The sequence below is a fragment of the Leucopleurus acutus genome (assembly GCF_964270905.1).
Source record: "Leucopleurus acutus genome assembly, chromosome: 2".
NCBI lineage: Eukaryota > Metazoa > Chordata > Mammalia > Artiodactyla > Delphinidae > Leucopleurus > Leucopleurus acutus.
This window is the reverse complement of record NC_139143.1, coordinates 18025096-18049393: the sequence shown is the minus strand read 5'-3', so window position 1 is coordinate 18049393 and position 24298 is coordinate 18025096.

Genomic DNA, 24298 nt, shown 5'->3' with positions numbered 1-24298 from the left:
TGTGGTTTCATTCTGGGTCACAAGTAACATTATCAGACCTCAGATTTTTCTCTACTTCTTATTTCTTCTTTTCTCTATTGTTGACCTTATTCCCAGCTCCTACATGGAAGCAAAATGATAACCAACAGTCCTAGATCTTTTCGTGCTTCAATAGTATGCGCTTATCCCTGGTCAGTATTGGCTGTGTCAGGTCACGCGTTCCCCCCCGAACAGATTCCTAAACTCTCTTTCTGGTTTAAGCCTGGATTTCATGCTTACCCTTGATTAAGGGTAGGCCAAGTTCTATCCAAACCACATAGAATGAGGGTGAGAAAGGAGTGGTCCCTCAAGAAAATTTGAGGGGAGTCTATCAAAATAACAATGAGGGCAAAAGGATTCTAGGGACCCAAATAACTTTGATGTCCACTGTTACAAGCATGCCCAAGGTCAAACAGCTAGAGTGGGAGAGAGTCAGTCTCACACTCATATCTTTTTAATTCCAAAGTCCATTCTTTAACCCATGGGTTAGTGATTTTTTTCTGTAAGCAGCCAGTTAATAAATGTTTCAGGTTTGCAAGTCATACAGCATGTGATGGAACTACCAAAGTTGGCCATTGCTGTACAAAGTCAGCCACAGAAAACACAGAAACAAATGGACGTGGCTGTGTTTATAAAACTTTACAAAAAGAAGTGAAGGAACAGATTTGGTCGTGTGCCATAATTTGCCAATCCCTGCACCCCACCTTTCATGATCCTGATCAGCTACAATCTCCACATACAGAACAGAGCTAGAACAGCTTCAGTGATAAGAGAAGGTAAAAATTATTGACTAGATGAAGGTGCACCAGCCACAAAGCTAATGATCAGTCATGATGAGAACCCCAAGTGCCCATGGTCTACTCCACAGAAAATCCCCCATGGACTCCTGCTTTAACCAAATGAAATACAAGAAACAGAAGCATTCAGAGAGGATAGTTTATGGGTTAGACAATATTCTACACTATGGAGATATTTCCTATATCACAACCTTAGCACAAGCTTTCTTCAGATGTTCTTATCCCCCGAATAATTTAACTTCATTTCTGACAATCTTTGTGGTAGACAGAATAATGGACTCCCATATACATCCATGCCCTAATCCCCAGAGCCTCTGAATACGTTACCCTATAGGATAAAAGGGACTTTGCAAATGTGACTAAGAATCTCAAAATGGGGAGATTATTCTGGATCATCTGAGTGGGCCCAATGTAAACACAAAAGTGCTTCTAAGAGAGAGCTGGAACAGTTAGGGGTAAGAGTGGAGAAGGCAGTGGGATGAAGGAAGCAGAGACAGCAGTGTTGCAGTCACAAGCCAAGGAACGCTAGCAGCCTCTAGAAGATGAGAGTGATAAGGGAGGGATTCCTCCCTGGAGCCTCCAGAAGAAACCAGCTCTGCTGACACCTTGATTCTAGCTTCAGAAAATTCATTTTGAACTTCTGATATCCAAGAATGTAAGAGAATAAATTCGTGTTGACTTAAGTCACTAAGTTTGCTGTAACTTGTTAGAGCAGCTCTAGGAAACAAATGCAATTCTATACCTAAGAAGGTTAGTATTATTTTGGCTGTTTTCTCCTCTACTGGATTTAGTTGTAAAAGCATAAACGAGTAAGAAAAAAGCAACAACCTTGTTCCCAATATCCCAAACTGACTTGTTATATGTAGATTGTGCCTTCTGCTGAGAAATTAACATACATGGACACTTTGATATTACAGTGATTTCATAGAAATATTAGTTGTAGGAATAATAATAGTAGAAAAGACAAATTAGCTAATGCATGAAAAAAGGTTAGTACTGCTGCTGGTATATAGGAGTAAAAAATAGCTATTATTATTATCAGTAATTGTGTTGATAGTATTAGTAACAGTAATAGTATTGGTATTGGTATGAGTACTAGTAATAAAATTAATCATTTTTTGAGTAAATACCATTGCTAAGCGCTATCTAAATATTTTCTATGCATTACCTGTTTTTAGTCCTCATATAATATGATGAGGTAGGCATAATTACCCTCATTTTGTGAATGATGAAAAAGAATGAGAGTGAACTTAATGTCTGTGCCCCCCCAAAATTTTATGTATTGAAATCCTAACCTCCAATGTGACAGTAGTAGAAGGTGGAGCCCTTGGGAAGTGATTAAGTTATGAGGGTAGAGCTCTCATGGGTGGGATTAATATCCTTGTAAAAGAGACCACGTAGAACTCTCGTCTCTTCCCACATGTGAGGACACAGCTAGAAGAGGGACATCTATGAACCAGGAAGTGGTTCTAACTAGACACCAAATCACTGCCTTGATCTTGGACTTGCTGGGTTCCAGAACTGTGAGAAATAAGTTTCTATTATTTATAGGTCACTCGGTTTACGGTATTCTGGTATAGCTTCCTGAAAAGACTGAGATGGTGAATCTTTGGGAGATTACATTGTTTGCCCAATACATTATGGTTAGTAAGTAATAGAAATAGAGTTAAACCTTGGTATGTTTATTAATAAAATCCAAACTTTTTACAATAATTTGATTTTGAAGCTATCATTCCTATGCATCTAAACTTAGCTGGTGCACTGAGAAGAACTGGATCCTTAATGAAAGAGGATACCATGGGACATCAAAGACACACTTTGTTCATCTAACACTTATGCCAAGAGCTTACATTCCTTTGTTAACATTGTTCCCTCTGCTAAGAATGTCCTTGTTGGTCTGCCTAGTGAAAACCCAGGCCTCTGTCAAGGTTATGATCAAACATCACCTTCCTTGTGAAGCCTTTCTGGTTTTTATTGAAATAGAGTTGCTTTACAATATTGTATTAGTTTTAGGTGTACAACATAGTCACTCAATATTTTATAGATTATACTCCATTTAAAGTTATTAAAACACTGCCTATATTCCTTGTATTGTACAAGATATCCTTGTAGCTTATTTATTTTATCCATGGTAGTTTGTACTGCTTAAGCCCCTACTCTTCTCTGACCGCTACCCCCTTTCTTCTCCTATCATGTAAAAGACCACAAATAATAAATGTTAGTGAGGATGTGGAGTAAAGGGAACCCTACTACACTGTCCGTAGGAAAGTAAATTGATACATCCACTATGGAAAACAGTATGGAGGTTCCTCAAAAACTAAAATTAGAACTACCATGTGAAGCCTTTCTTGACATCACCATCTCGTCTTGATTTCACTGTGTCTCTACTCTAGGTTGAATGTTCTGTGGTAGGGTCCACACTTACCTGGTTATGTTTATTTGGTGTACATGTCTCCCTCAGTAGGATACACGCTTTCTAATATTAAGAAACCTGCTTATTGGCAACTGTATATCCGGTGGTAGCATAATTCAGGAGCATTAAAATGTTTAATGAATATTTAGTAATAAAAGTACAAGAGGGGGCTTCCCTGGTGGCGCAGTGGTTGGGAGTCTGCCTGCTGATGCAGGGGACGTGGGTTCGTGCCCCGGTCCGGGAGGATCCCACATGCCGCGGAGTGGCTGGGCCCGTGAGCCATGGCCGCTGGGCCTGCGCGTCCGGAGCCTGTGCTCCGCAGTGGGAGAGGCCCCAGCAGTGAGAGGCCGGTGTACCGCAAAAAAAAAAAAAAAAAAAGTACAAGAGAATGAGAAAATATGTAAATTAATAAATTAACAGATTATTTTCACAAGGGGAAGGGGGGGTTCTCATTCCAGAGAAAAGTTGAGATTTTAGTTCTCAGTGCACCTTATTTTAAAATTCTATGCCACAGCACAAATATCTAAATGCCTGGAGTTCAAAACATAATAAGGAAACAATTTGTAATTTTATAGCAAAAATTGGTAGGACTACAATACAAATAATTTTGCTTCTCTTACCAAGATGGCGGCTTTCAACTAAATATCGCATTTTATTTCTTATAAATTCTGGTGTTTTTTCTCAGTCCAGTGAAAAGGAAAACTAAAGTTGATATGTGTAAAGATACATCCCAGACAAATTTTTTACATGTGAATGAGAAAATCTTGTATTCTAAGATATGGAATATGGTGACTTTGTGAAGTGTTCCCTGGACCTTTCACTTTTGTAGTTACCTTAATAAATAATTCAGCAGTCCTTACCTTAGGACACATGGAGTATGTAGAACTGGTAACTTAAACCAATGGGTGTGAATGGGAGGGGGTGGCATCAATAGAAGTGACTCGGGATATTCTAAGATATACATACACAAATTTAGACATAGGTGGTAATTGAAACTAGAGCTGAAGAAGAAAATACAAGGACTAAACTAATCAAAAATATGATTGTGACTAGTTTCCCATTAAAGTTGAAATAGAGTTTGATGGAGCAAATTGGATTTGACTTATGAGAGTTTTCTATATATGGAAGAAATATTTTGATATGTGGGTTTGGATGAAGGTAAGATGTGCTGAAGAAGAACCACTAGCAAATGTAAAGAAAGAGAGGATTTGGGAGAACAGACAAATGTAGTGGGAATTTTGAAAAGTTTACTATGAAATGTACAATTGCTTTTCTCTTATTAACATTTCTGGGCCTTCCATATTACCACCAATGCTTTTGGTGTGAGTGGAGTATTGTAGGTTAACGTGACAAAAGGCTGGGAGCGTAACGCAAGGTTCGTAGGGGGAGAAAATATAGTTTTCACACAGAAACAGCCAGCATAATAATAATAAATACCTTGCCTATTTAGTTTTTGATTGATTGATTCATTCAAAACACAATTACTGGGAACCTATTAAATACCAAATATAAATGATACCAATTTCACATTTCTTTGAATTTGTGGAAACTCAGATGTGATATAAGTGTTTTTCATACAAAATACCATGTGAACACAGATTTTAAAAGAACACAGACACAAAATCTCTTCATTATGACAGGGGCAGAATGTTTCACACGTAAGATGTCATTAATGCCAGAAGAGTAGAAATATCACTGAAAGAAAAAGGACCAATTCATTCTAAACATGGAAGAACACTTGATCAATGGTGTAGGGTCATAAAAGTAGGGAAAGCAAACAATCCTACATCATTTGAATTTTAGAGTAGAAAATAGGGAGCAGAAATGCAGCAGGAGATGAGATTGATGCTCATAACAGTCTTATGAATTGGTAGGAAAAGATCTTACTCTCACTTAAATGAAGAGAAACTCAGAATTCAAAGCATCGCTCAAGGTTACAAGGCTGATAAAATTAAGAAATGTATTTTGCCTCCCATTCCAACGATCTTTCCACTCTACTAATATTGTCAACACTGAGTTCAAAGAAGCTTTAGGATTCTATGATGGAGTTTCAGGAGTTTCAAAGACAGGCAAAGGGGAATCTGAATTAACAATCATGAAAGCTCCATTTGTGCTTTTAAAGTAATTGGACTTCATATGTTAGATGTGCTTGAAAACCATTTTCCACCACATAAATAAAGTTGAGAGATATAGCACTATATCAATCTTCCTCAGGTCAAACTCATGGCTCCATAATGAGACTGTGAGGTAATTAGTAGGCATGAGTAATGTTATCATAACTGGAAGATGAGAAGATGGCAGCTCTCTCCTGGACGAGGTAATACGTAGCTGGTGACCCATGAGAAAGGCTGACTCAGCTGGGCAGCAGAAACAGTTTAGTGAGCAGAGCTAGAATGCGTTCAGAATATGTGAGAAGAATAGCTAGGCTTGAGAATGACCTGATGGATCTATGCATATGTCCATTATTTTCTTGCTAAATAATCTATCCTACAATTTTCTTTCTTCAATTAAAAATAAATTTTATTCCTGTTATAAGTATTTCCTTTAAAAACTCCCTTGGTTTATGTTTAAGAGAAAATCTTCCTCTTGGGTTAATAAAGAGGGGAGATGAAAAGAGAAAGGCTCTGGAATGAGAGGAAGGTAGTAACTTGCCAGTATGAGATTGGGAGGATCTCTGACAGAAATGGAGCCATGGCCATGTAATCTTCCTCACCTCTGCTCTATTATGCTTCTAAGAGCTTCAGCATATGGCTACACAGGCTGCACATTACACAACTCCTGAGAGTGCCATTTACATAGACCATGATGTGAAAGGAGATTCTTGCAATTGATTGAGGCAGATGTCTTGCTATAGTAGACAAATAATGGACTCCTAAATACATCTATGTCCTCATCCCCAAAACCTGTGACTGTGTTATGTTGTATAGCAAAGGGACATTAAAGTTGCAGATGGAATTAAGTTTACTAATCAGTTGACCTTAACATATGGAAATTAAGCTAGATTATCCAGGTAGGCCCAATCTGATCATCTGAGCTCCTAAAAGCAGAAGAGAGAGGCAAGAAGTAGGTCAGAAAATGAGACAGAAGTAGAAGAAGGAGCAATTTGAACTGTGAGAGAGACATGACCTGCCATTGCTGGAGGACAGGGGCAAGGAACCAAGAAATTCAAATTTCCTCTAGAAGCTGGGAGTAGCTCTTAGTTTACAGCCAGCAAGAAAATCTGGTTCTCTATCCTACAACATAACATACTTAATTCTACCAACAGCCCAAAGGAGGAGGAAATGAATTCTACTCTAGAGCCTCCAATAAGCGCTGGTTTTCTTGACCTGGCTTAATTTTCTAGCAGAAAACCAACTAATACATTAATTTATTGAATCTCTTCCTTTAGGTAATCGAGTTGTAGATTTTAGGCCTCAAAATTAAAGAATATTTAGTTGGAAAAGAATAAACTAGCTCTTCCCTCTCCAAACTCAACCAATAACAAGAAATGAGTCTTTTTACTGTCACTGACATTCTCTCTGATAAAAGTGCCATGTTCTTTAGAAAGAATGTCCAAAATGGCAAAGTGATAAGGGCCAAATAAGAATTTCACCTTTTGGAGGAATTCTCATGAAGATCACCCTTTCAATTATCTTTTGCTTCCTAACAAACCACCTCAAAACCTAGTGGCTTAAAACAATAATGTGTTTGTTATTTCTCACAATTCCGTGGATCAGGCATTCAGATGAGACACAACAGGAATGGCTTATCTCTGCTTCACACAGTATTTGCTGGGGATGGAATAGCCAAGGTGGCCTCTTCATGCATACATATGACAGTTCAGCCAGTGTGGTTTGAACAGCTGGGAGCTGGCTGAGACAACTCAACTGGAGTGATATGTCTGGGTGCAGGTTCTTGCTGTTGGCTGGGTTCCTTTACTATTCTCCATGTAGCATCTCCTTTATTCCACAACACTACCCCTCAACTGCCACTTCAAAGTTGGTCTTTCCATGGGGTGTCTCCAGCAGTGGGGTACCCTGACTGCTTGAATGGCAGCAGGCTCCAAGAAAGAGGGAGCAGAAGCAGAAGTTTTCCAAATTGGCACAGCATCAGACTTTCCCCTAAAGAAATGTACAAACCTCTACAAAATTCTCTTTTCTATATGAGTCAACCTAAGGCTAGAGATACTACTGGTGTCCAGATTCTATGTAACCTTGCATTAACTAACAAAGAATTAGAATTCCATTTTGAGATGCCTCAGTAAGTTCTCAGAGGCTATGAGACTCTAGCGTGATAGCAAGCCAAAGGTCAAGTTCATGTGAAAAGTGTTGCATGGCCTTCATTGTTGAGGGAATTTTACCTCTTGAATGTACCACCATTAACGCCTTGAATATGGCTACACACTGACCTGCATGCCTTCCTTGACATTGGATGGTATGGTAGATTGGATTGTCAGCCCCAGGACTTAACCCCTCACTGTTCCAGCCCTTTGTCATGTGACTTTGTCATTCTCCTCAGTATAAGCAGATTGTACTTTCCCAGTCCTTGACTTTAGGTTCAGCCAATTGACTTGATTTAGCCAGTGGAATATGGGCACAAGTGTCAGTTGCCAGCTCTGTGTGTTTCCACTTGCCCATCTTTATACCTCTGCCATTGTCATCAGATAAACATGTCCTGACGAGTCTACCAGTCAGATGACGACAAACATGTGGAGAAGACCTAGATCCAACCTGGAAATTGGAGTTGTACTTAATGGAGACCCATTTAGACCATCTGACCCCCAGCTGACCAGCAGATGTGTGAGCAAGAGGAATCATTATTGTGTAAAGACACTGAGTTTGGGGTGGCTTATTATGCAGCATTATTTCAGCAATAATTGGTGAATACACAGGGCAAGCTTAAATCACCAGAGGAAAATCTTCCCATGGCTTCAGGCAATGGTTGTCACTATGAAATTTGGAAATCATAAAGTCAAAGAACTCCAACCACCCAGCCAATGCTGAGATTCCTATATTACCAAGTGGTTTCCAAATTCTGCCAGACTAAATGAATTCCTGACTTTCTGGTATACTTGAAAGGGTACAAATTACAAGCCAAGAGGATGAAAATAGCTCTTCGTGGATGTGCTGATGCATACCTTTAGATGATGGGAAACTAGCTAAGAAGCTGTTACAATAGCAGTAACGCTGACCTGACTAGTGCCAATTGTTAATATGTGACTTTGAGAAGCTTTAGAAGAAAAGAGGTAGAAACAGAAACTGCATTATAAAAACAATGCCTGTTGCCTCAGAGCCAAAGAGAACTCTGGTCATGCAATGGTCTTCTCAGCACTTGGATCATGGGGCCATGGTGACAGATGCCAATGCAAAGAATGCGGACATACGGCTGTTAGGAAAAACACAGACATCAGTGGCCAAAGCCAGCAACCTCCCTTCCCCTTCACTGTTGAGCAAGCAAAAACATTTTGTCTTGTAGAAAAGTAACTATTTCACTGAATGTATTTAGAAGTGTGTGTTCAAAGGTGACTTCCTGTTAACTTAGCATACAACTTAATCACGTTAATTGATATTTCTAGCATCAATTGTGTAAAAGCCTATATAGAAAACAAAATTAGAAATAGGTTGAGATATATCTTACATTCAACATGGGAACCATGGAAAGAGTTCATAATTTGATTTAAACTTTTGCATTTGAAGCAATTAGCATTTAAACAATTGATGTAAAAAATACAGTTTCAGTCTTTTTCTACACAAAACATGAATATTTTACAAAATTGGGTCTCTGTTCAAATTTAAAATATTTTGTGTTGGTGTAGTGGCATTAAATATATTGTCTGCAGTATCTCACCCTTACTCTATAGGTTATGTCAACATGAAATTCCTGAAAGTAATGTCAATGAAACATGAAATTAATTTTGTGTGGCTTACTAGCTTTTGCCAAAACAGCAGTCATGTCTTTAAAGTGGTTACTTAAAATGCAGCTATGTTCTGTCTATGGAAAGTTTAATTTTTCTCTTAGGACTTGGTCCCTTTATTATTTCTCCTCACACAACTGAAGGATATCAAAACCCACATGCTTTCATGGCATTTTGTGCCCTAGAGATCTGTAAGTCCATTCCCAAGCGGGGGCCTCCAGTAAATTTTAACATTTATCTGCTGTCCTGTGTTATATAATGGCAACTTAATGCTTTTTACGAAGAGAGAAAGAAGGTCAAAAGATACAGTAATAAATCAGAGGGGGTGAGGGTGAAGAGGAGATGACCGAGAATGCTTTGGGGGGGAGATAGTTAGCCCACTTGAATACCGAAGGTCTATAGTTTCCTGTGGTAGGCAAAACCTTTGAAGCTCAAGTTCTTATTATGTGCTCTCAGAGCTGACTGAGAAGGAGAAGCTTGGACGCTGAATTTCCCTTTGACACCAATCCTTTCCTCTTACTTCCATTAAGCATTATCAGAGTTGGTTGGGGAAAAATGAGTGGCATGCTTACAATGAAGGCTGACTGCACATTCCAGAGAGAACCAAGTCATGTCCTTGGGGAAATACGCAATAAAAAGGTAAGCTAGAGGTGGCTGTTGAGAATGCTTCATTCACTCAAGAAGAAGAGGATTTTAAGTAAATCATCATCATTGCCCTCATCTAAAAATTTTTACATAACGTTTGATTAATGACCTTACATTTGGGACCAGGGGAAAATGTTTAAAGCAGAAAGAATAGGTTTCTCAGAAATTTTACTCAAAAGATTTGCATTGTCATTGCTACATGCTTGACAAAAATTAGGTCATGATGGTGACAATCATATTTTATAATACATGAATTAAGTAGTGTTTATTGAGGACATAGTAAGGATGATGAATAATGCTAGGACCTTTCATATCCATGATTTTACCTATTTGTCACATTGTCCCCGTTGTAAGAACAGTTCTCATTTAAGCAAGTATAGTTGAGGAACTTTCTGGGGTAACAGCTGCTGTGTGGAATTGGGACCAGTATCTAAATTTGTTTACTCCTGTTATAGGATATGGTGATGGTAAGATCAAAAATCAAGACTCAGAAGGAAATGTTGAACCATAGAAAGATAGAGGGGGAAAAAAAGACAGGAGAATAAAAGAGGGTTTACCTTGATAAGCTTGTTCCAAAAGGGATTTGAGGTAACATATAAAAATATACATAATATAAAGAAATAAAATGAATTTATTAGTAGTAAGAAAAAAATCAATTGTTAATTAGATAGAGAAGAAGACGCTTATTGATGAATAAAAACCATAAGCATAGACATGGTTTTGCAATTCCAGTCAATCCCAAGTACTCAACCTTGGGATGGTTGAAAGAAGGAAATAACAAAGAATACTTTTGATGCTGGCAAATGATGAGGTTGGCACCAGGAGCCCATGTGGGGTGCCGTTTTGATTGCCGTTTCTTAATGTGGCTTGATTTCCATAGGAAATGCGCCCCAAGTTAAGGCTGGTTCATTTTATAAGGATCTGTATATTGAGTCGTAATTTATTTCCTTATCAAATATATGAGGATTTTTGAGATGTCAGTTATGTTCTGAATGATGACTCTATCAGGCAAGAGAAAAAAGAAAACAAAAGCGTTTATAACGAGAAGATGACAATCTTTCCAACATGTAGTCAAAGGGGTAAAGACAATGACAGGCATACAGAGAAAAGAATGCTATGGAAGCTGAGAATCAGAATCTAGGAGGACTAGATCCAGATTGAAAGACAACTATTGGCTAGCAAGAAAATCTTTCACCAGAGGTAGGTCAGCTAGGAAGGTGTGACAATGGAGAAAACAGCTTAGGGAAATTTTTCTGGGCAGGCAAAAAGTGTCTACAAAAGACTGGCTGGATCAGAGAGACATCCATGAAGTATTGCCAGCCCAGATGTCAGGAATCAGAGTGGAGATAAGAAAGAAACAAGGAAATATACAAGCTTGTCTGGAGAGAGTGTGACGACAAGCATATAGGGCAAAACATGTCATGCATAAGCAAGACCTTTAAAATACCTATCTAAAGATAAATACAGACCAGAGGAAAAATAAAGATATTAGTTGTGAAAGTGTGGTATCTAGATTAAAAACTGATTTTCCCTGTGCCTAGGACAATGGATATCATCAACAGAATACAGTTGTCCCCCCTTATCCGCAGTTTCAGTTACCCATGGTCAACCATGGTCCAAAAATATTAAGTGAAAAGTTCCAGAAATAAACAATTCATAGGTTTTAAATTGCATGCCCTTCCAAGTAGTGTGATGAAATCTCACCATCCCCGCTCCATCCTGTAGCCCAGGAGGTGAATCATCTCTTTGTCCAGGGTATCTGGCCCATTAGTCAATTAGCAGCCCTCAGTTATCAGATCAAATGTCTCATTATCTCAGTGCTTGTGTTCAAGTAACCTTTTATTTTACGGAATAATGGCCCCAAAGTGCAAGAGCAGTGATGCTGCTAATTTGGATAAGACAAAGAGTAGCTGTAAAGTGAAAGGGGGGAAGTTTTTGACAATAAGAAAAGAAAAAAACAAAAGCTTATGCTGAGAGTGTTAAAACCTACGGTAAGAACATAATCTATCTGTGAAATTGTGACAAGGGAAAAAGAAATCCATGCTAGTTTTGCTGTTCACACCTCAAGCTGCAAAATTTACAGCCACAGTGTGTATTAAATGCTTGGTTAAGATGGAAAAGGCATTAAATTTGTACAATAAGATATTTTGAGAGAGAACAATTCACATAACTTTTATGACAGTATAAGATGTAATTGTTCTATTTTATTATTAGGTCTTGTTCTTAACTTCTTAGTATGCTGAATTTATTAATTAAACTTTGTCATAGGTATGCATGTATAGGAAAAAGGGTAGTATATTTCCACAACACTATCTGAGGTTTCAGGCATCCACTAGGGGTCTAGAAAGGTATCCCCTTTGGATAATGGGGGGCAACTGCATTTTCTCTGTTTCGGAGCCCCAGATGCATTTGTCACACCATGTCTAGTGAAGCTGTTAACCAGCTGCTATCCATTGTCAGTACCCCATACCCCTCCAAGCACCCAGTGCACAATATTGCCTCCTGATCATCTGAGCTTCTCCCCAACCCTCATGTGCTTCACTTCTTCAGGACCTCAACGGCCTCACCGTTTCAAATCCTTCTTGTCTCCACTTGCCTAATCAGTGTTCCATAATTCACTTGCAGCCATGGTGACTGCTTGGGCCAAGAGAATACGTTAACTACAGTAAGTTCCCTACATACGAACCTTCAAGCTGCGAACTTTCAAAGATGCGAACGTGCATCTGGTTCCAGCAAGGAACCAGAACCTGTGCCATCCACGTCAGGCGTGAGTGAACCTGCAGCTTGCCCTCCGTCTCCTACTGCTGACGATCCTTCAGCTCTACCTTCTCCCACCTCCTCTCCCTCCTCCAGTCAGTAACTCTTCTTGCCTGTTCACTCGATGCCAGCCCCTGCATGCCAGCTGCTGTAATACTACTGTACTTTTCAAGGTACTGTACTGTAAGATTAAAAATGTTATCTTTTTTCTGTTTGTTTTTTATGTATTATTTCTGTGAAAAGTATTATAAACCTATTACAGTACAGTACTATACAACCGATTGTGTTAGTTGGGTACCTAGGCTAACTTTGTTGGATTTAACGCACAAATTGGACTTACGAACTTGCTCTTGGAATGGAACTCGTTCATATGCAGGGGACTTACTGTATTGATAATAGTGAGCTTTGTAGTATCAGTTGCATTCTCTAACACCTGCAGAGGGTTAAAGTCTTTCCCCATCTCTCAACTTCTCCCATAAGGCTATTGCAGTCCCATGGGGGAGTCAGTGTGGTACCCAGAGGAAAGCAGACTGGCGTGGAAAGCTTAGGGGATGCAAGAAACTCTCCTTCCTCGGGACACCAATTCAAGGGCTCATCTTCCTTCTGCTTCTTCTCACTGTCAAAGTGGTAAAACCTTGAGGGTCTAAGCTTTGTGGGCCCAGGCTAAAGGAATGGGGCCAAGGAAGCTACTTACCTGCTTGGATCTCCAGCTAACACAGGGGTTTAGGCCACTGACTCGAGTCAAGAATCCTAGAAAGGGTGAAATAATCAGACAGAGAAAGACAAATACTGTATGATATCACCTATATGTGGAGTCTAAAAAAATACAACAAACCAGTGAATGTAACAAAAAAGAAGCAGACTCGCAGGTATAGAGAACCAACTAGTGGTTACCAATGAGGAGAGGGAAGTGGGGAGGGACAATATAGAGGTAGGGGAGTAAGAGTATAAATTATTAGGTATAAAATAAGCTATAAGGATATTGTACAACATGGGGAATATAGCCAATATTTTATATTAACTATAAATGGAGTATAACCTTAAAAATTGTGAATCACTATATTGTACACTTATAACTGATATAATATTGTACATCAATGATACTTCAATTAAAAAAAATTAAAAGGAGTTGGGAACCATATGTATAGTAATAACCACTACTGGGATTACAATGGGAAACTGAAAAAGGACTTGTATTTTGGGGTCCCAGCCATCTCTGGGAGCACCACTAATATATCACCATCCCCTGCCAGTACTGGCATTTTAACTGGGAAATTGTCACCTTAACCCAAGAAAAATTCATGTGCCTATTTCTGTCTTTAACAAAGGCCTTCTTATTTTAGCTATCCCCCCAACAAAAATAAAACCGAACAAAACAAAGTAAGGATTTCAGGTTAGTAAGATTGAGATTTGGGAATCAGAAAGCCTTAAGACTCCCAAATTACATCATTTAGGTACGTATTACTTTACCTACAAAAAAAAAATCCTCGATGGACATACCTTTAGGATTACATCACTTCCCACATTTTCCCCCCAAATCTATAATCCCCAACTTCACTCAGGATTAGTCTGAAGAGACGGCAACACTCACCACGGAGATCCAACAGCTCTGCTAAAACTGCGTGGCTTAACGATGTGCACTCAGTGAGCTGAGGGGAAGGCTGATTTAATTCACTCGGGGTTAAATCAGAATTCGTTCTGTTTCTCATAGGGGGAAGGTGAGGTGAGAAGCGAAGTGATAAAGGAAAAAATATGTATGTGGTGGCTTAATTGACTTGTACTCATTTATAAGTTACAACCCATTGTTTTTATTATTTTCATATGTTCTTGAACTCTTCGCAATTCTCAAAGGAACAACTCCATATAAGTACAAAACCATGATGATACGCTATTGCTTTTTCCATTCCAGTTCAGCCGGCTCTAATAGTCTTCATGAGACAAGGGGAGATGGTGGTGTTTTTCTTAGCATGGAAACCTTCAAAATATCAAGGAGAGGGTGGCTTAGACAATGTCTCAAAATTTCTTTTTTCAGGAGCTCTGACTTAACAATGTTGTTGCAAAGAACAAAAAACGGAGGAGTGGAGGTAGGGGGTGAGTGAATCTATATGACAAATCTTGTAGTACAAGTGTTTGTGGTTAACCGAGAAACACATTATGAGTCAAACCTTTGGAAAGAGGTGAGTAATTAAAGACAAATGCTATGACATAATCACTTACACACAGCAGAAAGATTTTAGATTAAATCTGGCCTGACCCACTGCTCGGCAAGTGTTATCATGGATTCTTGAGAAGTATTCATTTATTTACTTTCTAATTTGGCCCATATGTTCTATTGAAAACAAAAAATTTCCTATTTCCCAGAGGAAATAGTCTGAGTCCAGCGATGGTTAATAAGGCTGGTGTATTTGGGAACAGACCCCCCCGCCCCCCGCCGCCGTGTGCGCCAACAAACCCGATGAACAACATGTCAGCTGGAAAACACCTCCTCTGAAAAAAGCCAAGGAGCTGTGCTATAAGGACTTCTGCTGAAACAAATTCTCTTGTATTTAGGAAGATTACTGTGTGTACTGTGAGGTAATTCAGAGAAACATCAGTTAAACCAGTCATTTTGCCATGATAATGAAAATCATGTTTACTGAGTTTTTAGCTTTGCTACTCTTCAACCTGCCCCTCAAACACACACACACAGACACACACACTTTTTGGCCTCATCCTATTTTCAGTTATCATAAATATCAGCCTGGTGTCGAGAAACCCGTTTTCAGAACAAGAACAGATTCTAGCCTCCCTCCTTTCTTAATCCCAGCCCTATAATATAAAACATGCCATGTAACTCCAGGAGACGGCTTCATGGTTTTCCAAATGCTATTAAATTTTAGCTGCTGCTTTTATTAAATGCAGGAAACAGGAGTGGGGAGGGGGAAGGGAAGACAGAGAAGGCCTGAGTCTCTACCTTTTGTTCTTTTTCTCTGCGTAGATGTGCAATTGTTAAGGTAAGGTAGGTTTTCTGCAGAATGAAACAAGAGTCGGTTCTGTTTGGTGAGCTGGCCCAGTTCTTCTAGGAATCTTGGAACATTCTATCGAAGAGCAATACATTTGTCTCAGGGCAGGAGAAACCATGGTAACACCCATCCCTTCCAGAGAGAAAGAAACTTAGAATTCATGGTCCTAAACCCAAGAGTCACAGAGCGAGGATTAAGTATTAGAAACTGGCATGCATTTCCCTTACAGGATGATTACTTCCTAGTAACCACTATGTGACCACATTCTGTTCTTTGGCAGGGTAAAGCATGAATGTGTATTCCTGGAGAAACACACATTTAGAGCTGGTGGTAAAACAAATTATATATATGATACAACTAAAATAAAATAAAATAAAAATTAGAGTTGGGGGTAAAGACAGCATGCCTCGCTGGCCAGTTACTGTGTTCTTGGAAACTCCACTGATGTGTCCAAACTTGACAGATGTTCAGAAAGGTGAGGAGGCTTATGTCACAGCCTTTGAAAAATTATTGTGTGAATGTATGTAGGGGTGTGTGTGTGTGTGTGCACAGTCATGGGTATATTTCTTCCCCCAAGTTGAAACCATAATTCCATCAATACTGTTATATGGGAGGAGTAAAAGCCACTGTAGGAATCTACTGTACTTCTCTCTAGGGCTCTTATGATTGTTTTCGCCTTTGCTCTCATCCTTTCTAAATCCCTTTGCTTATTATTGAAGCTTATATTATACATTGTTGAACGAACGCAGGTCCCACGGGAACCACAGTTCTCCCCGTCCATGGGTCACTTTGGTACCTGTTGTGTTTGGAGCAGTGGTAACAAAGCCCAGAGTCAAGGGAGCACACTCACGAGAGCGGTAGGCAGGAATTTCATTACACCACATGACACAGGTGGGATGCTCTTCCCATTTCAACTACTGCCAACCTCATGGGGCACAGACAGATGGGCAGGGATGCTTCACTGCTTGCCTATTTGTCTCAGGGCCTTTCCCTCTCACCTCTCCCAAAGCCAACTATTTGGTAGAAGAGGATAAAGCTTCTTGAGAGAGAAGGACTATTGTCAGGCAGTCAGTACAAGGATCTGAGTCCCACTTAGCTCTCTTATTCTCTTCCCTCCCCACAAGGTATTCTACCCTAGATTTTTTTTCAGCACACTTTCAATTCCATGACTGACCAAACCTTAATCCATATGTTTTCACCTGCAGCTTTTCACAGTGTACTTTGTGACTTTTCCCCAAACATCTCTGTGTTTCAGGAAAGGACAATCAGCCTTCTGTGTATACATCAAACAGTCAAGCTAGGTCTTGGATTGTTTAGCTAAATAGTTGCACTTGCTTATAGGAGTTAATGAATAAAACAAGGTCTGGATTTCACTAGTATCTTTGAACCTGAAGTCTTGCATTTCACACCAGGAGCCAATTTCATGCAGAACTTTCCTATTATAACACCTAAGATGAAAGAAATAAAGCATTACTTAAACAAACTGGCATTTAGAACGTAGCATTAAAATCTAAAAACTGAGGCTAACTTCAGAATTTCTATTTTTCCCTTGCTGCAATGTTTATGTGTTTGATTTTTAATTGGAACATGTATCTATGCTGATAAAAGATCAGAAACAATAGAGTTCTGAATAACTGGGACAGAAAACAGTCTCAATGAGGAAGAGAAAAATAACACATAGGAACCCTAAGACTCCTGATTTGTTTTTTCTCAGATATAATACAATTTAAACTTGGAGAAGACCTATGTGAAATATCACTTTCTTTATTTCTCAGAAGTTTCAAGTAAACAATTTTCCCTTTGTTGGCTTGACTTTTGGAAGAATGCTTAAAAGTGTAAAAGATATAAGAATAAGTTGCAAGAAAAGGAAAATACATCCCATTATGTATTTCCTAATGTTATCTGATTCCAAAATCACTGCCTGGGGGTTTTTACACCTCATTAAGTTATTCACCTCATTGTCTTCAAGAAAGACTTTGCTTTTGACTATTATGAACATCTATTGATCTAATGAAGCCAGTAGATTCAACACACCACTACAGCCCCTGCTCCTTTTAAAATCAGCCTGGATAAATTTATCAACTGAGCTAATGAGAGAGCCTAGAGGTTGGGTTTTAGACAGATGTGTTTAAATGACTAATACATTATGGGCAGGTTCTATAATCTTGGGGCTGTATGAGGTTTCCCAATGCAGATAAACACCAGTGAGGGTAAACTTGGACATAATGGTACCAAGGAAAGTCGTACAACAGAGAGAGGAGGATTCTAAGACTCAAAGTTGAAGTGAGGAACTTGGGAAGATGCTTTCTACATAAATATTTCTAGGCCAGTTTTTGTTATTCCACAAAATACAACTTAGATGTGCTAAATAGAATCATCTGTGTTTCTGTTATGCTCCAGATTCTGGCCAATTTTATCCAAGGCACTGGAACTCCAATTCGGCGAGAAATGTTTCTTCTAATTTCCAGTACTGGGGGAACTGCTGCTTTGATCTGGGATATACTACTTCTCAGCCACAATGATGCCATGCCATCATTCCCACTTCACATTATAGTTCTCTTTTTTTTTTTTGAACTAACACACACGTATTTTATTATAATATTAATGAATAGTAACTGGACTTGACAGTAGGTTCCATTCACCTAAGTCAAGGAACAGATTCTTAGTCTAGCGCATCTAAAGCTTTAATGTAGATGCGTAATCAGTTCATGTCTAATGTTTACAGGCTCTATGCCACAGGTGAGAGCCAACAAAGGTTTTGCAGTTTCATATACAACAAAAATACTAATCAAAAAATGCTAAAATGTATGCCTATTAGCTTTCAATCCAAATTCAAGAATGATTTTTTGACTGTTTACTTTTTGAATTTTTTTTTTAATTGGGGTATAGTTGCATATAGTTCTCTCTTTCTACTCTCCCTCTTCCTTATCTCTTTGAATGAAGCCTGGCATTCAAAGAGATAAGGCAAACTCCTAGGAGTAGCCCCCAAACCAATCTCCAACACTTGTTGAATGAGTCTGGTTTATGCTCTCCCTACCTCAACCATTTGATGCTACCACTGACCACTTTGGCATCCTCATGCTATTGAACCAACATGCAAAAAAAGGAGCTTACTATTTGCTATCGTGCTTGATCTTGATGACCCAGGGGAAATTGGATGACTCTGTTCACTGGGGACAGGAAGAATTATGTCTGGGTTCCAGAGGATTCTCAGGGCATCTTTCCATGTCTCATGCCAATAGCAAAAGTGAATGGAAAATAGTGGCAACAAAAAGATGGCAGCACCAGTGAGGACTGGAGGTTTGTATCACCTTAGCAGATAAAAAACTAAATTTGCTGAGGAGCTGAAGGCTAAGAAAACATGGAATAGAGAGTGGAGGGAAGGAATGATAAATATCTACTATGGCCTCATGACTACTGACAAAACAAGAGCTATAGCAGGCATGCATATTTACTTCCTTCTTTATTGCGTTGTGTGGCATATATGCTAGTAATTTTCTTCTCTTTTTTCTTCCTATTATATTATGTAAGGATTGTTGTATTGTCGGGTCATTTTAAAATTTAGTGTCTAGGTTACAGAATATCCTGGTGGGACTGTGACTGGATTATGAAAATAGAGACTGTCACTCACAGATGGATGCCATGCTCGTTGCTCAGGGATGGAGACCTTGACTGTTGGGACTTTATGTCTTCTCTTTTTGGTGAGAGGGCAACAGAGTTTTCGTTTGTATGAAGGATGGTTGAATCTTATTAGAGAAAAGTATAAAGAGGTTCTTCCTTTCTGAAAGTTTAAATATATGCAGAAGAGTATGTGTCAGTGTAAGAAGACAAAGGGTGTGAACATGTTTTTTATTGAGCTCTTGCCTCTCATTCCAATCAGCCCTTCCATGATGTGTTTTTTGATGTTGGGGCCGGAACTCTGCACAACACACTTCTCCTTTGTCATCTGGCTTCTGCCAATAAGAGATACCAGAGGGAGATTGGGAGACAGGAATAGGGAGAAACAATTTGCTCCTTCCTGCTCCTGAAGCATCCTCCAGAACTTACCCTTTGCCACCAGGCAGCACAGTTGGCTGCAGTCTCCAGCTCCCTTTAGCACCCCCAGAACCAGTCTCATGAGTCCCCTTAACGTTCCTAATGTAGCACCAAATGTCTGAGTACAACTCCGTGGGGACCCTGCCTCCAGCACCAGATCCATGGCACTCTGTGTTTAGGGACCTGAGTCTCAGCTTTCCAAGGTCTTTCCTCCGAGTTCTGAGGGTCGACACAAGCCCTCCTCAGGCCTGAGTCCAGCCCCTCTAAGACCTCCTCTGAGCTTCTAGGTTCCAACTACTAACCTCTTCCTTTGTTTCCCCAGGCCCTACTTACTGCAGTTGCTGTCTCCATGTTATCTCCATGTTCCCCTTCTGCTTTTTTAGTTCTCGAACACCTATTTAACCTATTCCCTGTATTATATTATCTCTGCTGAAACATGGATTCTGTTTTCTAGATTGGACCCTGCCTGGAAAAAAAAAAAAAAACACCTAATTACTATAAAGTGTTCCATTTGAAAAAGGACAGAATGGGAAACAACCTCGAGGGGTCACTTGTCCAAAGCATATACCATATTCCCATGGAAAGGAAGCCAAGGCCCCCTACACTAGCAGTAGACTGAATTCCTTGGCCAACCCACCTGTCAGCCTTCATCTGCCCTCTGGGAATATTTCCCTGTTCATTTTCCCAGGGATGCACTGGGGGTTCTCCACTTCCTCTTGGTGAGTGTGTGAGGACATGGTGATTTCATCAGGGAATGAGCAATCCTAGGACTTCCTTGATTAGCTTTGTCTTTCTCTAAACACACAATTCCCTCATGACCTTGGTCAAATTTTAATCTATTTTATTCATTCAATTCAAGGGCTAGTAAGCAAAACTAGAGCTATTGTAGGCTGTAGTCTTTGAGCCTGGAATTCGGCATGGGCATTTCTCTTTCCAACCAAAGACCTTGGTTCTCTTATTATTAGCAAGTATTTATTAAGTACATGCTGGGGAGCAGAAATGCATCAGTGAATAACATGCATTCCTTATTTTAGATAAGCTCACAGCTGAGTGGGGAGGGATTAGGATGGGAGAAAAATGAGCAAATTGGGCATTTTAACTTAGGTAGTTCTGGTTGCAATGAATAAAGGTAACACTGATGTCTGTGTGTGGTGGTAAGAGGATGCTTCTCCCAGTCTCAGTGAGGCAGGGAGAACTTCCTGGTGAAATGAACTTGAGCTGAGAGTAAGACGAGGGGAATGAGGAACACTCTAGGCAATGGAAAGTCAGAGAAGTATGACAAGTATTAATTGTTCTTGCAGAACTGGGCAAAGGGAAGGGAGAAATCTACTTTTACTTTTTTAACTCAAAAGAAAACTAGTTCAAGTTCATACACATCAGATTAGCCAAACATTCACTATCTCCACCTTGCAATTCCTCATTTTTCTGAGTTTCCTAAAACTCCAAAGGCTTATACGGTCCAACAGGAGGTCATCACTCTGACCTAGTCATCCAGGAGTGATGAGCTTGGGGTCAGGTCAGTCTGTTATTGCTTTTGCTTCTTGCTGCCACTTGGTGACACTGTTGACAATTGGACCTACAGTCCACAAAGATGATGATGTGCCAGGGACCTGCTTGGAGGTCTTGGATCTTGTGCCAGGGACCTGCTTGGAGGATCTTGGAGGTTGGAGGATCCACTTCTCAGAATCAGCCTCAGTGGAGTGAGGGGTGCCTAGGTTCAAAGCTCTTAATCTTTGGTCTCCCATACAGAGCCGTTCTCTGAGATGACAGCTTCAGCAGGAGCGTGACGTCAGGACTGAATCAAGCATTTATCCCCTGCAGATCTAGAATTTCTTATCTCTTTCCTTGTCTAAGGACAGATACCAGCAGGGATCAGACAGCTTTCTTCTTCAATTCTGGAAATAGATAAGTTCTTTTTACTCACTCTTCCCTGGACAATTAGAATAGCTGCCTACTTCCTCATGGCCACCTCATCTTCTCCAGAATATGAATATATATAGCTCTCTCTATACTATCCCTTCTTTGGATTGACAGCTCTACATCCAGTGCCTAAAGATTCTTTACTCTTCTGAAGATGATCAAAGTGGTCTCCCAGTATCACTTTCAGAAGAGCAAAAAAGAAAATATTCCTAGTTTAATATTCATCAGGACATTCCACTACAGAAATATTATAGGGACAGAAAATAGTTTATAGGAATAGAACATAGGAGTTTGGGGGGGATAGTAAAACATGAGATAGTGCAGATGAGAGCCTAGGTACAGAAAGGACTTTGGTGCCATGCTAAGGAGTTCAAGCTCACTTCTGAAGGCAGTGGAGAATCCATGAAGGATTTAAGTGAAGTGGAATGAAGTATTTGAATTTCAGAAAGTTGCTCTTGCACTAGTGAGGAGGACTGACTGCAGAAGGCAGGCAAGCTTGTAAAAATGTAACAAGAAATTGTATCATGACTTTACTATGGTTAGTACAAGTCTTCATCAACTGAGCCACTGGCTATGATCAAAATTTGTAGAAGCATTTAACCCTAAAGAGTGATCTTATTGGATCTTTGATATAGCCTTCTCTGTACGATCACACTGACTGTAGCTTGTCACCAAATTGTCCCGTAATGGAGCTTTTTTAAATCAGAAGTTTTCTTAAAATATTAATCCATCTATATTTGTTATATCTTTTTCTGAAATAGAAGAAGGAATTTAAATTATTTCATCAGCTATTAAGGATCAGATACTTCATCCCTAAGCTTCTGAAGACAGAAACCCAAAGTTTGAACTTATTTCTAAATTTTTACTCTTTCCTCATTTCGGACATTTTGCCAATATCTGCTAATACTTTTATAATATTTGTAATTACCAGAACTCCCAATAGTTCTATCTTGGAACTAGAGATGGGTGAAACCAGCTGTATTGGGGGTTTGGTGAACATCTGGAACTATTTTTCAAATCGTGTTTGGGGTTCAAGGAAAACCAAAACATATTTTCATATTTTACCAAGAACTTTTTTTCTACCTCAATTTTAAAATGATGTCTATTTTAAGGAAAATTTAATCCATATGTTACTAAATTCCTTACACTTACCTCATCAAAATTTTGTTCTGTAAGAGCTGTTTGATGTGCAAAAAGCCTTGGGAGTTATTTTATGAGATTTCTTTTTTAAGAGGAATTTTTTTTCTTAGAAACAGGAAGTCAAATTTGCTAGGTGAAGTGTACATTTTGCCATTCTAATAAGTGTACATTTTGCCATTCTAATAAGTGAAGGTGGAATTCCTAGATTTTGAGAAGGATATTTTAAACACACATCCCAGAAGTTATCAATTCACATGACCGTGTTCTCCAACATTATCACCTCTGCTCTTATTCCAATGATGCTGTGTATCACTTAGGTAATGCCAGCTACTAGCAAACATTACAGAGTAGTCACACTCCCAACATCTCAGTGGCTTAACAAAATAGAAGATTATTTTTCACTCATGTAAAATCTAAAAGGGGTTTTTCTGGTCAGGTCTCCTTCAGTTGGGAGGAGGGACCCGGGTTCCTTCTATCTCACATCACACCATCTTCAATACATAACTGAATCACCACTGAGCAGAGAAGAACATGAGGACTCTTGTGTGGGAGGTATTTATGGGCCACAAGTAAAAGGAGTAGATATATTGGAACTCAGTCACACACTGGGCAACTGGGAAAAGTAGTCACAGTGTAGTCTCAGAGACAGGGAGAAATGGATTTGGTGATCGGGTAGTAGTCTCTTCCACATACCTTCATTGTTCAAGATCTATTTGGAATTCCCATTTAAAAATTATTTTCAAAGCTAGCTTTTGATCCTTTAAGAAAAATAAGGGGTGAAATATCTATCAGCTACATGTATAGAGCTCATTGTCTTCTAGAAAGTACTAGTAATAGCTGGGACTCTCAGACTGTCTGAAGATTAGGATACCCTTCAAGTATGGAAATAACCTGAACTAATGCAATATCTCTAATCTGGAAATGGGAGAACAGTAGCCATCAACAACCCTAGATTAAATCAGAAAATACTGTATAAACAAAGTGAAGTTATGGTAGTACAGTGATGGTAGTGGTGGTGATGGCGGTGCTGTTGAAGGTAAGAGGTTATCACTACCAACAACATATGTTAATCCTCCTTTCTACCCCAATTGTAGTTTCCTTTCAGCTGAGGAATCAGCCTTGTATTTCTTTCATGTTCTGACAGCATCTGGTTCAGAGCCCAACACATACTGAGTGGTCAAGAACTTTTGTCTGTAAAATTTAGGTTTTACAACAAACATCTAATGCACTCAACACCACATTCTGTATCGTGTCACTATTCTGCATTACCAAGTTGTGTGCATCAGTTAAGACATGCACAGTTAAGCACTACTTACAATAGCCAAGACATGGAAGCAACTGAAGTGTCCATTGACAGATGAATGGATAAAGAAGATAAGGTGTGTACACACACACACACACACACACACACAATGGAATATTACACAGCCATAAAAAATCGGTAAACTAATGCCATTTGCAGCAACATGGGTGGACCTAGAGATTACCATACTAAGTGAAGGAAGTCAGACAGGGAAAGACAAATACCATATGCTATCACTTGTAAGTGGAATCTAAAATATGACACAAATGAGCTTATTTACAAAACAGAAAGAGACACAGACATAGAGAACACACTTATGGTTACCAAGGGGGGAAAGGGGGAGGGGAGGGATAAATGAGGAATCTGGGAGTAACA